Source organism: Ursus arctos, unplaced genomic scaffold (assembly GCF_023065955.2).
Source record: "Ursus arctos isolate Adak ecotype North America unplaced genomic scaffold, UrsArc2.0 scaffold_1, whole genome shotgun sequence".
In the NCBI taxonomy this organism is placed as follows: Eukaryota; Metazoa; Chordata; class Mammalia; order Carnivora; family Ursidae; genus Ursus; species Ursus arctos.
In genome coordinates, this window is record NW_026622763.1 from 76222195 (window position 1) to 76236978 (window position 14784).

General features: G+C 39.0%; 1 protein-coding gene across 10 annotated transcripts in view; it reads right to left on the minus strand.

Annotated features, from left to right (window-relative positions):
* The window catches only part of HYCC2 (hyccin PI4KA lipid kinase complex subunit 2), an 84092-nt gene that overhangs the window by 62500 nt on the left and 6808 nt on the right, over positions 1–14784 (minus strand). The window contains exon 3 of one of the 10 annotated variants that reach the window (XM_044381300.3): positions 11168–11299. The exons of 8 other annotated variants lie outside the window; for them this stretch is intronic. The gene's annotated coding sequence lies outside the window, so the exon portion shown is untranslated. Of the gene's footprint in view, positions 1–9300; positions 9519–11167; positions 11300–14784 lie in introns of those variants that run through there. One more of the 10 variants, XM_057303888.1, reaches the window with a different exon arrangement.

Consider the following 14784-nt stretch of genomic DNA (forward strand, 5'->3'; position numbering starts at 1 on the left):
AAAAAAAAGCAAGACCCATGGGTATGCTGTCTGCAAGAGACTCATTTTAGACCCAAAGATACCTCCAGATTGAAAGTGATGGGGTGGAAAACCATTTATCATGTTAAAAAACATAAAGAAAGTTGGGGTAGCAATCCTTACATCAGACAAATTAGACTAAACCAAAGACTATAATAAGAGGGGCGCCTGGGTAGCTCAGTCATTAAGCATCTGCCTTTGGCTCAGGGTGTGATCCCGGCGTTCTGGGGTCGAGCCCCACATCAGGCTCCTCTGCTGGGAGCCTGCTTCTTCCTCTCCCACTCCCCCTGCTTGTGTTCCCTCTCTCGCTGGCTATCTCTCTCTCCATCAAAAAAAAAAAAGGGGAGGGGTGCCTGGGTGGCTCAGTCGTTAAGCGTCTGCCTTCAGCTCAGGGCGTGATCCCGGCATTCTGGGATTGAGCCCCACATCAGGCTCCTCTGCTGGGAGCCTGCTTCTTCCTCTCCCACTCCCCCTGCTTGTGTTCCCTCTCTCGCTGCCTGTCTCTCTCTCTCTCTGTCAAATAAATAAATAAAATCTTAAAAAAAAAAAAAAGACTGTAATAAGAGATGAGGAACGACACTATATCATAATTAACTGACTTATTCAACAAGAAGATCCAACAATTGTAAATATTTATGCCTTTAACATGGGAGCAGCCGATCATATAAATCAATTACCAACAAAATTAAAGAAACACATTGATAATAATACAATAATAGTAGGGGACTTTAACATTCCCCTCATTGCAACAGACAGATCATCTAAGCGAAAGATCAACCAGGAAACAAGGGCTTTGAATGACACACTGGACCAGATGGACTTCATAGATACATTCAGAGCATTCCATCAAAAAGCAACAGAGTACAGATTCTTCTCAAGCGCACATGGAACATTCTCCAGAATAGATAACATATTGGGTCACAAATCAGGTCTCTATCAGTATAAAAAGAATGGGATCATTCCCCGCATATTTTCAGACAACAGTGCTTTGAAACTTGAACTCGATCACAAGAGGAAATTTGGAAAGAACTGAAATACAGGGGAGGTTAAAGAGCATCCTATTAAAGAATGAACGGGTCAACCAGAAAGTTAAAGAATTTTTAAAAATCATGGAAGTAAATGAAATGAAAACACAACTGTTCAAAACCTTTGGATGCAGCAAAGGCAGCCCTAAGAGGGAAGTATATAGCAATACAATACAAACATTTCTCAAGAAACAAGGTCTCAAATAGACAACCTAAACTTACACCTACAGGAGCTGGAGAAAGAACAGCAAATAAAGCCTAAATCCAGCAGGAGAAGAAAATTAATAAAGATTACAGCAGAAATCAATGAAATAGAAACCAAAAGAACAGCAGAACAGATCAAAGAAACTAGGAGCTGGTTCTTTGAAAAAACTAATAAGAGCGATAAACACCTGGCCAGACTTATCAAGAAGAAAAGAGAAAGGACCCAAATAAATAAAATCATAAATGAAAGAGGAGATCACAACCAACACTGAAGAAATGCAAACAATTTTAAGAACACATCATGAGCAACTATATGCCAACAAATTTGGCAATCTGGAAGAAATGGATGCATTCTTAAAGACATATAAACAACCAAAACTGAAACAGGAAGAAACAGAAAACCTGAACAGATCCATAAACAGCAAGGAAATTGAAGCAGTAATCAAAAATCTCCCAACAAGCAAGAGTCCAGGGCCAGATGGCTTCCCAGGGGAATTCTACCAAACATTTAAAAAAGAACTAATACCTATTCTTCTGAAGCTATTTCAAAAAAGAGAAATGGAAGGAAAACTTCTAAACTCTTCCTATGACCCCAGCATTACCTCAATCCCAAAACTAGACGAAGACCCAAACAAAAAGGAGAATTAGAGACCAATAGCACTGATGAACAAGGATACAAAAATTCTCACAAGATACTAGCCAATAGGATCCAACAGTATATTAAAAGGATTATTCACTACTACCAAGTAGTATTTATTCCTGGGCTGCAAGGGTGGTTCAACATCTGCAAATCAATCAATGAGATACACTACATTAATAAAAGAAAGGACAAGAACAATATGAACCTCTCAATAGATGCAGAAAAAGCATTTGACAAAGTACAGCATCCTTTCTTGATTAAAACTCTTCACAGTGTAGGGATAGAGGGAAAATATCTCAATAACACAAAAGCCATCTACAAAAAGCCCACGGTGAATATCATTCTCAATGCGGAAAAACTGAGAGCTTTTCCCTAAGGCCAGGAACACAGCAGGGATGTCCACTATCACCACTGCTGTTCTACACAGTACCAGAAGTCCTGGCCTCAGCAATCAGACAGCAAAAAGAAATAAAAGGCATCTAAGTTGGCAAAGAAGTAGTTAAACTCTCGCTCTTGTGGAAAACCCAAAAAGAATACACCCCAAAATTGTTAGATCTCATATAGGAATTCAGCAAGTGGCAGGATATAAAATCAATGCACAGAAATCAGTTGCATTTCTACACACTAACAATGAGACAGAAGAAAGAGAAATTAAGGAGTCAATCCCATTTACAATTGCACCAAAAACCATAAGATACCTAAGAATAAACCTAACCAAAGAGGCAAAGGATTGATACTCAAAAAACTATGGAACAGTCATGAAAGAAACTGAAGAAGACACAAAGATGGAAAAACATTCCATGCTCATGCACTGGAAGAACAAATATTGTTAAAATGTCTGTGCTACCTAGAGCAATCTACACATTCAATGCAATCCCTATCAAAATATCATCCACCACAGAGCTGGGACAAATACTTCTAAAATTTGTATGGAACCATAAAAGACCCCGAAGAGCCAAAAGAATGTTGAAAAAGAAAACCAAGGGGCACCTGGGTGGCACAGCGGTTAAGCGTCTGCCTTTGGCTCAGGGCGTGATCCCGGCGTTGTGGGATCGAGCCCCACATCAGGCTCCTCCGCTATGAGCCTGCTTCTTCCTCTCCCACTCCCCCTGCTTGTGTTCCCTCTCTCGCTGGCTGTCTCTATCGCTGTCAAATAAATAATAAATAAAATCTTAAAAAAAAAAGAAAAAGGAAACCAAAGCTGGTGGCACCAAAATCCCAGACTTCAAGCTCTATGACAAAGCTGTAATCATCAAGACAGTATGGTACTGGCACAAAAACAGACACAAAAATCAATGGAACGAATAGAGAACCCAGAAATGGACCCTCAACTATACAGTCAACTCATCGTTGACAAAGCAGGAAACAATACCCAATGGAAAAAAGACAGTCTCTTCAACATATGGTGCTGGGAAAACTGGAAAGCCACATGCAGAAGAATGAAACTGGACCATTTCCTTACACCATACACAAAAACAGACTTGAAATGGATGAAAGACCTAAATGCGAGACATGAATCCATCAAAATCCTAGAGGAGAACACAGGGAGCAAACTCTGTGACCTTGGCCACAGCAACTTCTTCATAGACACATCTCCAAAGGAAAGGGAAACAAAGGCAAAGGAAACAAAGGCAAAAAATGAACTACTGGGACTCATCAGGATACAAAGCTTCTACACAGCAAAGGAAACAGTCGACAAAATCAAAAGCCAACCAACAGAATGGGAGAAGGTATTTGCAGCAAATGGATACTAAAGGGCTAGTATCCAAAATCTGTAAAGATTTTATCAAATTCAAACCCAATAAATAATCCAATCAAGAAATGGGCAGAAAACAAGAATGGACATTTCTCCAAAGAAGACATACAAACAGCCAACAGACACACGAAAAAATGCTCAACATCACTCAGCAACAGGGAAATACAAATCAATACCACAATGAGATATAACCTCACACCTGTCAGAATGGATAAAATTAGCGAGTCAGGAAATGACGGATGTTGGTAAGGATGTGGAGAAAGGGGATCCCTCTTACACTGTTGATGTGAATGCCAGCTGGTGCAGCCACTCTGAAAAACAGTATGAAGGTTCCTCAAAAAGTTGAAAATAGAGCTATCCTATGACCCAGGACTTGCACTACTGGGCACTTACCCCAAAGATATAAATGTAGTGATCCAAAGGGGCACATGCACCCAGCAAGTTCACAATAGCCACTATGGAAAGAGCCCAGATGTCCATCTACAGATGAATGGATAAAGAAGATGTGATATATATACTATGAAATACCACTCAGCCATTGAAAAAAATGAAATCTTGCCATTTGCAATGATGTGGATGGAACTACAAGGTATTAGGCTAAGCGAAATAAGTCAATCAGAGACAGACAATTATCATATGATCTCATTCATATGTGGAATTTTAGAAACAAGGCAGAGGATCATAGAGAACGAGAGGAAAAAATGAAGTAAGATGAAACCAGAGAGGGAGACAAACCATAAGAGACTCTTAATCGTAAGAAACAAAGTGAGGGTTGCTGGAGGGGAGAGGGGTGGGGGAATGGGGTAACTGGGTGATGGACATTAAGGAGGGCACATGATGTAATGAGCACTGGGTATAAGACTGATGAATCACTGACCTTTACCTCTGAAACTAATAATACATTATATGTTAATTAATTGAATTTAAATTTTAAAAAAATGTTGGTTTGGGGCTTTAGAAACTAAACATCCTTGAATAAAGACCATCATGGGTCTTTAATGAAATAAAACTCTTTACTGTGAACAATAAAAAAAAAAAAAGTGAGACAGAAAAGAACACATTCCCAAATAAACAAAAGTTGAGGGAGTTCACTACTACTAGACCTGCACTACAAGAGATGCTCCAGGGACTCCTATAAGGTAAAATAAAGACACTAGACAGTTAATTCAAAGCTGTATGAAGGAATAAAAGCCTCAGCAAAGGTAAATACATGTGTAGTCATAAAAGCTAATATTACCTTAACAATGATTTATAACCACTTTTACATGATTTAGGAGACTAATACATTAAAAAGAACCAACTATTAGTGTAAAAACTAGTATTACTGTAACTTTGGCATATATGTCCACATTTTGTTTTCTACATAATTTAAGAAACTAACACATTTATTTATTTGCAAACACTTTTTAAGTTGTACAAGAAGCTTAGGAGGAAAGCAGCATCTGCTCAAGGTTTTAGATGACTATTTCATTTATCTTCTTTTTTTTAAAGATTTTATTTATTTATTTGACAGAGACAGCCAGCCAGAGAGGGAACACATGCAGGGGGAGTGGGAGAGGAAGAAGCAGGCTCCTAGCGGAGGAGCCCAATGTAGGGCTCAATCCCAGAACGCCGGGATCATGCCCTGAGCCGAAGGCAGGCGCTTAACAACTGCGCCACCCAGGCGCCCCTATTTCATTTATCTTCTATGCAGTGAAGAGGTGCTGAGGTTAATTTAATTATGAATTTTCCATGCCTGGTATCATAAAAAGATGGTCATGACTGTACAGCAAGGTAATGTACAGTTACCAACCTTGACATTTACTTTGTTGTCAATGTCAACTGCATAGAGACTAAAAGAATTTGCTTGTTTTGGAGCACACAATGTACAAAGATACAATCAGCAACTGAAAGGGGTGGGAAATAGACCAGTAAAGAAGTAGAAATTTTGTATGTTATTGAAGTTAGTATAAATTCAAATTAGTGTTATAACTTTAAGATGTTAAATACAACCCCAATAGTAACACACACACACACACACACACACACACACACACACGGCTACAGAATGTACACAAAAGGAAATGAGAAATAAATGTAAACATTTCACCAAAAAAAATCAACTAAATGCAGAAGTAATGCAGAAATGAGGAGCAAAAAAGCAATAAAATATATAGAAAACAAATAGCAAAACTATAGAAATCCTTATCAATAATTACAATCAATATAAGTGGATTAATTCTTCAAAAAGACAAAAGTTTTGCAGAACAGATAAAAACACATGATCCAACAATACGCTGTCTACGAAAGACTCACTTGAGATCCAAAGTCACAAACTGAAAGCGAAAAGAATACAAAAAGATAGTCCATTCAAAGAGTAACTAAAAGAGATCAAAGATGGCTGAAGATCTAACACATGTACCCAGAACACTCTACCCAACAGAAGCAGATACACTCTTCAAGTATAATTGGGTCATTTTCCAGGATAGATCAGATGTTAGGCCACAAATTAAGTCTCAATAGATTTAAGAAAAACAGGTATCACACATAGTATTTCCTGTGATCATAATAAGATAAAGTCAGAAATGAACAGAAGTGGGAAAATCCACAAAATTGTGGAAATCAAACAACACACACAACCAAGAGGTCAAGGAAGACACGAAGACACAAAACAAATTATAAAATACTTGAGACAAATGAAAATAAACACACAATATACAAAACTTAATGAGATGCAGCAAAAGTGATGTTAAGGAGGAAATTTGGAGTTATAAATGCTTACATTAAAAAACAAGAGGGGTGCCTGGGTGGCTCAGTTGGTTAAGCATCTGCCTTCAGCTCAGGTCATGATCAGAGGGTCCTGGAACTTAGCCCCAAGTTAGGCTCCCTGCTCAGTGGAGAGCCTGCTTTTCCCTCTCCCTCTGCCCCCCCCCCCAACTTGTGCTCTCTCGCACGTGTGCTCTCTCAAATAAACAAAATTTAAAAAAAAAAATTTTTTAAACCACAATACCATTACATCTAAGAAATTTTAAAACAGTTCCTTAATATAATCAAATATCCAGTTGGTGTTCAAATTTACAATTATGTCAATTTTTTAAAACACTGAATCAGTATCCAAATGAAGTTGACAGATCAGGACTAAATAATGTCTCTTAAATCTCTTTTAATCTATAGGTCTGTGTGTATCTTGTAATTTATTTGTTAAAGAAAACAGTTATTTACCATTTTCCACCTGTCTGGATTTGGCTGATTGCACCCTTACGATGATTTAATATATTCCTCTGGCTTCTGTAGTTTCTATAAAATTGTGGTTGGATATAGCAGTTTGACCAGATTAGGTTTATTTTTCTGGCGGCGGAGTGGGGGGGGGGGAACGACCCGTTCATATTGTGTTCTTTTGTCTGAAGGTTCATAACATCTGGTTGTCATGTTCTGTGATGTCAGCAGCTGTTGGTGATCAATGCCTAAGGATCTTTAGGGATTACCAAATGGTTATAAATAACTAATTATATTATTTTCTTCATTTAATTAGTTGGAATATTTCTAGAAAGAGAAACTTCTCTATCTAGTATTTGGTTAATAGCATTTTTACAGGAAAGGTGGGATAAATGCTTAACGTTTTTCCCTTTATTCACCAGTTTCCAAAATGGGGTGGTTAACTAGCACCCTCTACTGGTAGCCAATTAGTTTTGCTTTAAGTATCATTATAAACTCATGGGCTAAATATACTTGATATGTTTCAACCCACTATAATTATTATTCTTACTAATACTCAAATTGTCTCATCTCTGCCCAGTGGAAGCTTTTTCATGCTTGGTTCCTGTGAAGGCAGTAGTTAACTCAGCAAGCCTGGGTTGTTCAAACCTTGCACATTCCCAAGAAGGGTTTGTTATTGTGGCTACTGGCTAGTGTATTACTTTCCTAGGGCTGCCATAACACAGTACCACAAACTGCATGGCTTAAAACAGCAGAAATTATCTCACAGTTCTGATGAAGGCTGGAAATCTAAAATCAAGATGTCAGCAGGGCCATACTTCCTCTGAAACTTGCAGAGGATCCTTCCTTGCCTTTTCAGGTTCTGGAGTTGCCAGCAATCCTTGGTATTCTTTGGCTTGTAGATGCATTACTCTAATGCTGTTTCTGTTGTCACATGGCTATCTTCTTACTGCTCCTGTGTCTCCTCTCCTCTTCTTATAAAGACACCAGTCATATTAGATTAAAGCTCCACTCTCCTCCAATATGACTTCATCTTATCTAATTACATTTGCAATAACCCTATTCCAAATAGGGTCAAGTTCTGAGGGACTGGGGTTAGCCTTCAACATAACTTTGGGGCAACACGTTCAACTCTAACAGCTGGCTCCTGGAAAATGAACTCCTGAAACATTCTGGTAAGTATTTTGCATTCTTGGGGCCTTGAATCAAACTATACCAGTCTGTCAAGGTAGTTTGTACAAACAACAGGACTATGGTAAAATCAGCTTTCATTTAGGAGGTCTGAAACTTCAGTAACTATGGTCTGTATGACTCACCCCCAATAAAAACCCCAGACATCTAGGCTCAAGAGATCTTCCCTAGTAGGCAACATCTTATACATGTTGTCACAACTCATTACTGGAGGAATTAAGTGCATTCTGTTCAACTCCACTGGGGGAGGACTCTTGCAAGTTTGCACCTGGTTTCCTCCAGATTTCACCTTATGTGCCTTTTGTTTTGCTGATTTTTATCTTTTCATAGTAATACAGTATAACTGAATATAATGACTTATGAGTGATTCTAACAAATCATAAAACTTAGGACTGGTCATGGGAACCCCCAACATAGCTCAAAAGCTCTTTTGACATAAACCTAGTAAATGATGATAGTCTAACTTTCTGATAGGACTAGAAGTTCCAGGCTCATCTTGCTTAGTTCCTGCCCTAGACTTAGAATCAAACATTTCTCCAAGGAACCTTTGCTCTTTTCAGTGGGAACTAATAGAGACCATATTCTGGATGCTAAAGATGGCCATGCCTTAAATACAACTTATTCCAAGAAATTATGCTGAATTTTAGAATAAATCTTTCAAATACCAAATAAGTGTTTAAAGTAGTTGATATTTAGAGAGTCAAGGAAGGCAGTAGTATTTGGGTTTGGTGCATTCTTACCTCTAAATAATTCTCTTCCTTACCTAGTTAAGTGACAAAGCTCAGGAGAAGCTCTTCCTGAAGGCGAAAAATATTTGGGGGAGAGGCAGGCTCCCCACTGAGCAGGGAGCCCAATGTGGGACTTGATCCCAGGACCCTGGGATCATAACCTGAGCCAAAGGCAGATGCTTAACGGACTGAGCCACCCAGGCGCCCCTTGAGTTAATCATTTTTAACTGTGATCCGGAACTACAATCAGGAAAAAGAGAAAGCAGGAAATTAGATAAAAGGGGATAGAGGGATGGGCATCTAAGTGCCTAAATATTTCTTCCTTTCTTCTTATCATGACCATTATTCCTTTTGGAATACTACTAGGAAACAGATACAGGTTCTAATTTTAAATATAACTAAATGTATACAAAGGAGCTTACCTTTAAAATTTAGATTTACAAATTAAGAAAACAGCTAGTCACATCTTTTTTTCTTTATAGCATTATGCTTTTTGTTTTTTAATGAATTCCTTCCCTATACTAAGGTTAAAAACATACCCACCTCAGGGCGCCTGGGTGACTCAGTCGGTTAAGCGTCTGCCTTCAGTCAGGTCATGATCCCAAGGTCCTGGGATCGAGTCCAATGTCAGGCCCCTTGCTCAGTGGGAAGTCTGCTTCTCCATCTCCCTCTACCCCTCCCCCCTGTTCTTGTGCTCGCTCTTGCTTTCTCTCTCAAATAAATAAAATAAAATAAACCACAACATACCCACTTATATTTTCTCCATAAACATTTTGTATTATTATTTTATTAGTTAATACTTACATAAGCATTTATCATATGCGGGGCACTATTCTAAGCGTATTTATTTTCTTAATATTTTATTTGGGGGAGATTTTATTTTTCAGTAATCTCTATACCCAATGTGGGGCTTAAACTCACAACACTGAGATCAAGAGTCACATGTCCTACTGACTGAGCCAGCCAGGCATCCTCTTAGCATTTTTAAAAATTCATCTACTGTTAATAAAAACCCCATACGGTTGGTACTGTCTTTATCCCCATCTTCTAGATGAAGAAGCACTTGCGCAAGATCACATGGCTAGTAAGCGGTGAAGCCATGTCTCATCAATCTAGACGACAAAAACTCTGAACATCTCATGAACGCACAGGATATTATACTTGTTCATTAAACTGAGAACATCATGCTTATTTTACGTGGTTAGTAAGATACCTTGGAAAGATACAGGCATGCTGGAGAGTGGAGAATCACACAATAATTTAGGAACTTGAGACCTTGATGAAGTCTCTAGGGATCTAGTGTCTATAGTATGCCAAGACATTTTCTTCAAAATTAAGGACATGCTGCCATGGCTCAGCCCATCACCACCACTTAGAAACAAACATGGTCCTTGGTGGACTTCTTTAAATTCTGGAAACAAAATAAACCATTATTTTAAAGTACTGCTCTGTCCCTTCTTGAATAGCCAATAAAGGTGCCAGTTTTAAATGGGACCCAGGACAGGACAAGGGAGTGTAGTAGGCCAATGTGGCAGGGCAAGATACTCTGTTATTTGGGCCTTAAGGTCCAGCAAATTCAGTCGTGTTTGTGTCTGGGGTAGATGAGAAAGATGATATAGATGATAAAGCAGTTATATAAAGCTACCAATAGGCCCTGATAAGAGAATCACAACACAAACCACTAGGCATAAAGCCCCCCACAGAGTAGGGGTTTTCAGCCTTGGCACAATTAGCAGACTGGTCACTCCTAACGTTGCAAGGGGCTGTCCTATACATGGTGGGATGTTTAGCAGCATCTCTGGCCTCTCCGCCACTAGATACCAGTAGCACTCCTCCAAAGTTGGGACAAAATGTCTACAAACATTGCCAAATACCTCTTGGGAAGCAATACTGCCCCTGGTTGAAAATCACTGCTTTAAAATTTTTATTTATTTATATATATATATATATATAGAGAGAGAGAGAGAGAGAGAGAGAGGAGACAGCGCACGAGCAGGTGAAGGAGAATCCCAAGCCGACTCCATGCTGAGTGCAGAGCCCGAAAGAGGCTCAATCCCACAACCCTGAGATCATAACCTGAGCCAAAAATCAAGAGTTGGACCTTAACCAACTGAGCCACCTAAGCATCCTGAGAATCACTGCTTTAGAATAAAGCTATACCCTCTTCTGTAGATGATTATGCTACTTTTGAGAAAGAGCTCCTTGCTTGGCTTTTGGGTCCTGACAGAGAATAACCATGGGGCACCAAAGTGACCATAAGACCTGATCTACCCTAAAGAACTGGGTGTTCTAACCCACTAAGCCATAAAGTTGAATGTGCTAGCAGTGTTCCATCATTAAACAGAAGTGCTACTGTACCAGACATTAGCCCTTCCTATCCTTTAGGGCACATGAGATGATAGTTCTCTACCTTCTTTAAATCAGATGTGACCTAATGACTTGCTTTGACCAATGAGCAGAAATGACTCCATATAATCAAAGAAGAAAAATTCCGGCTTGGTTCCATACGAGATGCTGGCGTTACCCTCATACAGAGGTGGCCCTGAAACACAGGAGAAAAGGGAAATCCTTCCAGTAGGAGATTTACACATTCACTATGCCTAAAAGGAAAGATGACCAGAGGTACATATCTAAGGACTGGCTACACAGGCTCTGTCACTGTACTTGCTTAATATGCTCATGAACAAAATGGCCCAGTCAGTAGGAACAGAAATTATACCTTGGCTCAACACAGATGTTCCTCATCAATGCTAACCTACAATTCCATGATATGCCAAGCTATCTCACACCTCCATGCATTTTCTTGAGCTACTGTCCTCCTCTCTAGAATGCCTTTCAACGACCCTCTAGCCTAACCACCTTACTCTTTCAAGACTCAGTTGAACAGTCACTTTCTCTTCAAAGCTTTTCTTAGCATACAACCCAGTATCCATTCAAAGTCCTTTCTTTTCCCCTCATTCACAAATTCTCAACCCCCCGGAATCTGTGAATAAAACTCATAAACTTTGACGGGAAGAAAATTATATCATTCTTTTTATTTATTTTTTTAAGATTTATTTATTTATTTTAGAGAGAGCATATACACGAGTGGTGGGAGGGGCAGAGGGAGAGAATCTTCAGACCCCCACTGAGCACGGAGCCCAACGTGGGGCTCCATCTCACCACCCAAGAGATCATGACCTGAGCCAAAAGTAAGAGTTGGACACTTGACCGACTCAGCCACCCAAGCACCCCACATCATTCTTTTTATTAATCTCTAAAATTTACCATTTCATTTGATTATAAATGTAAGCAGAACAACAAAACAAAAAAATCCACAGTATTTTCTGTGTCTTGGGTCACCAACAGATATCACAGGTGGTTTCACATCAAATTACAGTTGTTGGCAGACATCAAAATATCATTTATACTCATCACTACTTCATGCCACATATCTGGTTAAAGAGCTTCTGCCCCATACTGGGGAAAAAAAAAAGTTTCTAACAACAGTCTTTCTTCTTAAGCGCACAAAACATCAAAAGTGATTCTTTTAGGACCCCTCTCTCTAGCCTTTAGAGAAGAGAAACAGCTTTCATTCCTTCTCCTTAGGAAGCAGAGAACAACTGATTTCATTAATATTGCTCTTTCAAAGAAATCACCTCTCCCTCTCCATCTTAAGCCTCTTGTAAATTGATGCAGTAGGCAGAATCATAGTGGTAACTAGTCCTAACAGCACACAGTACTTAATACTTTCCATTCCCAGAAACCTCTGTATAGACTTATTAGTCCTATTATTAAACCACAGCTTCTCTAGGGCAGGGAATATTCCTCAGTTGTGTTTGTATTTCCAGTTCCAAACAAGGCCTAGCACATAGCACTTAATCAAGTCTACTGGATGAATGACTTAACAGCAACAACTGGGGAGTCAGCAGCATAGAGAGAAGCAAGGATGGCAAAGACTACTAGTTCCCATCCAATGCAGATGCCTACCCCCACCCCCACTAATATAGTCTATATGCTCAACTACTTCTGAACCTCACTTACAGCCAAATATGGCCAAATGACTACGTCCTGGTAAATGAGATCAGAGGAAATACTGTGATTAATTCTAGAAAGGTTTCTTAAAGGATGAGAGGTGTGCCTTTTGTTCTCTGCCTTTTTTTTTTCCTTCCCTTTGACTAGAACTTGGATGTGATGACTGGATATCCAGCAACCATTCTGTGACCTTGAGAATGGAAGCCACATGCTAAAAATGCCATAGGAAAAAGACAGGAGGAGCCTGGATCCTTGACAACTTTGTGGAGATGCCCTATCAGTCCTAGACTGCCAATTTCTGACTTTTTTTTCACAAGACAAAGAAATGAATTACTATCTTGTTTAAGCAATGATTATTTCTTATCTGTTTCTAGCAGCCAAACACAATTCCTCACTGATAAAATGAAAAAGAGACTCCAGCAACAAATCTGTGGTCTAAGATGCAAACAGCCATCTCAGCTATGCTTCAACTTAATGATGATAAAATGTAAGACATTTCCACTGAAAGGGGACAGAGTAGGAAGTTAAGACTAAACAAAGAGCTTATACTCTGTGAAGGTACAGCACCAATATAGTTCAGTTGGAGGGGTGTTTATAGTAGTTTGGTACAGTGACAAGATTTCATAATACAGTACTGTAATCTCTTGCCAACATTTAGGAGTTATGTTCTAGAAAAGTAATATGGCTTATAAAACTGTGACTGGCAAGACCAAATTATATGAAAATAAGAGGTTAGGAAAAATAAACATTTTGATTAAAGATGTTAAATCTGCTGTTTAAAAGCTGTTCAAATAAAAAAAATCAGTGACCTTTCTACCGAATAACCTCCTTCAAGTTTTCAGGTAATATTGTTGTATGCATAACAATCAAATCAGGCTGATTTCCCACATATTATGCAGAATATTCTACTTCATAAAGATTTTGAACCTGCCCTACCTAGCTTGCCATTTAACATCTTTTGTACTTATGTTTTTATCTGTACTTGTGAAGTCTCAACAAAACATTTCAAATTCTTAGTGAATGTGTCATTTTTTGGACTGTTTTTCATCCTTACATTAAGAAATGGAAAATAATCTGAATGTTTGTGTCTCACCAAAATTCATATATTGAAATACTAAGCCCCAATGTAATGGTATTAGGGGGTTGGGCCTTTGGGAGGTGATTAGGTCAAGAAGGTAGTCCTCTCATAAATGGGATGTGTACACTTATAAAAGAGACCCCAGAGAGCTCTCTTACCCCTTTTACCATCTGATAACACAATGAGAGGACAGCCATCTCGGAACCAGGAAATAGGCTCTCAATAGAAAAACAATTTGCTGGCACATTGACTTGGACTTCCCAGCCTCCAGAATTGTGAGAAATAAACTGCTATTTAAGCCACCTAGTTTATCGTACTTCTTTAGAGCAGCCCAAACTGACAGAGACAGTGTCTTTTCTACTTCTCCATTCCCCTGAATTCAGGCTAGCTTTGCGAGTTGCTTTGACCAAGAGAATGTGACGGAAGGGACATTATGTAAGTTCCAAAGCCTAAGCCCTAAAGAGAGCTTGTAGCCCTGCAGCTTCTACCTTCACCTTTTTAGAATGCTACCCTGAAAATCCCATGTAAGGTTGCCAGACTAGCCTACTACAGAATGAGAAGCCACACTGAGAAGACTGAAGCACTTTAATGGACAGCTAGCACCAAGTACAAACATGTAAGTGAGGACACCCTGGACCTTCCAACTCAGTCAATTCTCCGGGCAGATTCAACTACATGAGAGAGCCAAGTGAAACCTACAGAGGAACTGTTCAGTCAATCTACAGATGATGGAAAATAATAAATCCCTTTGCCCTAAGTCATTAAGTTTTGGTGTAGTGTGTTAGGCACCAATACAAAAAAAAAAAAAAAAACACCCAAAAAACTAAAAGAAACAAACAAAAAAAACCCCCGACAACTTTATAATAACAATACTTAATAGTTTCTTGAAGATGAGAAAAATCACTCAAGATTTTCATCTTTAATTCACCTATTGT